The sequence below is a fragment of the Arvicanthis niloticus genome, chromosome 3 (genome assembly GCF_011762505.2).
Source record: "Arvicanthis niloticus isolate mArvNil1 chromosome 3, mArvNil1.pat.X, whole genome shotgun sequence".
Taxonomy (NCBI): Eukaryota; Metazoa; Chordata; class Mammalia; order Rodentia; family Muridae; genus Arvicanthis; species Arvicanthis niloticus.
This window is the reverse complement of record NC_047660.1, coordinates 88,965,632-88,968,370: the sequence shown is the minus strand read 5'-3', so window position 1 is coordinate 88,968,370 and position 2,739 is coordinate 88,965,632. Positions and strand designations below refer to the sequence as shown.

Sequence of the window (2,739 nt, the reverse complement as noted above, 5' to 3'; positions counted from 1 at the left end):
GTATGCATGTATGTATGTATGTATCTTCACTTGAAGCTATTTGTTATGCACTCTCTTCCAGGATGTGAATTAAAGCTTCCATGGTATACTTCTCTTTGGTCATCATCCTTCTTAATGTTCTCTGTCTGTTACATATGAGTGGTGAGCAAGCTGAAGGCTTGAAGTAGCTGTCAGCCCTCGCATTTTGAACAGATGATTTTAATCTATCTAAGTGAACAACAATTATTTAGGAGCATTGCTGAGAAGCTAGCCTTGGAGAACACTGTGCTTTAAAAATATTGAATTGAGTAAAATTTGAAGATTTATTATTTTCTTTTTGATTTATAACTATAATATATGCTCAGAGTAAAAACTAGAAATACAGAAATGAGAACTACCATCAATGTTAAATTTGAATATATTTTCTAAGGCAATCTGACTTTTTCCCTATATCCCCCATAAACTAATACCCATCCCCTGAAATTAATTAGTGATTAGGGTGCACACTGGGTTAGTTTTTTTCTTAAAAATTTTAATATATTCATTTACTTATTATGTGTGTGCACATGTGTCCATTTTCATTTGAACATGTTTTGAGGATACTGTGTGGAGGTCAGAGGATAAATTGTAGGACTCTGTTCTCTTCTTCTACTCTTTGGGTGAAACCCAATTCATCACGTTTAGGAATAGGCACCTCTACTGGCTAGGCTACCTTTAATATATATATTAAAGACAGTCTCATATATGCCAAGCTGGCCTGGAATTTTCTGGGTAGCTTCCACCTCTCTAGTGCTGGGATTGGAAGCATTTTCCACCATATCTACTTATGTAGTGCTGAGAAACATGCAGAACACAGGACTTTTCACATACCTCAAATACCCCCCCCCCCCCGGATTTTAATGCTTTTTATTCTTCTTCGGTGCCACCATTATTGTTGTGGCTAAAAGAATATTCATGTATAGCACATAAAAGGGTTTTTATAATCTTTTTGCTTTTTTTTTTTTTTACCATGTCCCATGAGCCTTAGGTGTGCAGTTGTATGGTAGATGTATCAACTGTGGATGGACCCCATATAACCCGTTGTTGTTCTCTGTATTTTGATTAATCGTGACTTTCTTATGTAATGCTCAGTAGCCAGCTCTGAAGTCATATATATATATATATATATATATATATATATATATATATATACACATATATATATACATACATACACACACACAAAAGTGATGTTAAGCAGACTCAGCAGGTTATATTTTCATATTTATGCATTTAATAATAATTAAGGTAAAAAAGGCCATGAGTTTGAGAAGAAGTGAGAGGAGAATATGAGAGGGTGTGGAAAGATGTATGGAGAAACAAAATGATGTTATTGGGTTTTTATAAAAACATATAGCAAGACCATTAAAAATGTAAAGATACTTTTCAATCTTAATTCTCATACGATGAGATATATTTTCTTTGATAAGTTTCTCAAAAGCTTCATGGTGGTTTCGCTTAAGTAATTTGATTACTATTCTATTAAAACACAAATAATGTAGTAATTTTTGTGACAATTTATGATATTTTGTCTGTTTTTCAAGCTTTCTTTTATTTTTACAGAAAACCTTAGTTTCTCAACATTTCTAAATTAATTGAATATTAGGTGCTTTATCTAACAATCTGTATCTATTAATAATGTTTTCCTCCACATTGAATTATCATTTTTTCCTGGTGTAGATTTTTTAATACTGTAATTATTCAACTTTCTGAAATTTCTTTTCTTTTTTTTGTTGATTTTGGAAAGTAATGAAATATGTATGATTAGATCCAGTACATAGAACATATGTGTTTACTCATACTTTCTTTTCTTATTTTTATTTTTTTCTTATTGCATTTTTTATTATTAATCATTTTATTCATTTACATTTCAAATGATATCCTCCTTCCTGGTTACTCCTCCACGAACACCCCCATTTTATTCCCCCTTCTTCTTCCCCTTTGCCTCTTATGGGTGCTCCTCCACCCATTCACCCACTCCCGCCTCACCCCTCTAGTATTCCCCTACACTGAGGCATCAAGCAAAAATACAGAATGCTTCATGAATTTGCATGTTATCCTTGCGCAGGGGCCATGCTAATCTTCTCTGTATTGTTCCAATTTTAGTACATGTGGTGCTGAAGCAAGCACTTCTTATTGTGTTAATCAGTAGTTCCCAAATAGTGGTAAGGTAATGGTAGTCTTGGCAGGCATTTTTTTTTTCTTGCTCTTGAATTTAATGGAAATGCCTTTAAAATGAATCATGAAGAATAATGCCTGGTGTTGGTTTATGGTGTGTGGTTTTTGTCACAGCAAAAATGTCTTATTTAAATTCTTGTTTTGCTAAGAGGGTCTGCTCCTTAGTATGACTAAGGTGTTGATTTAATCAAATACTTTTCTGCTTCTGACTAGATAATAACATTTTTTTCTTTCTCTAAGTTATTGAGGTACTACAACATCTTAATGGATTTATAAATACTAAATGTCCTTCATGTTCATGGATTATTTTTGACATAGTCAACATTGTATATTTATTTGAATATATTCAGTTTTACAAATAATCATATCAATACTTACAATCATTTTATGATATTCTTTTAGTTTATATATTTTTCAGATATTTAAATGTAAAATATTATTTATTTATGTTATTTATTTATTTATTGTGTGTGTATGTGTGTGCCAGTGGCACAGTGCTTGTGTGGAGGTCAGAGGACAACTTGTAGGAGTTGGTTGTCTCCT

At 32.3% G+C, this 2,739-nt stretch overlaps 1 non-coding gene across 1 annotated transcript; it reads right to left on the bottom strand.

Annotated features, from left to right (window-relative positions):
- Positions 1-2,041: 2,041 nt before the first annotated feature.
- On the bottom strand, positions 2,042-2,148 carry LOC117706484 (U6 spliceosomal RNA). The gene has a single exon (XR_004606568.1). It is a non-coding gene; the product is annotated as a U6 spliceosomal RNA (small nuclear RNA).
- Between the last annotated feature and the right edge of the window lie 591 nt (positions 2,149-2,739).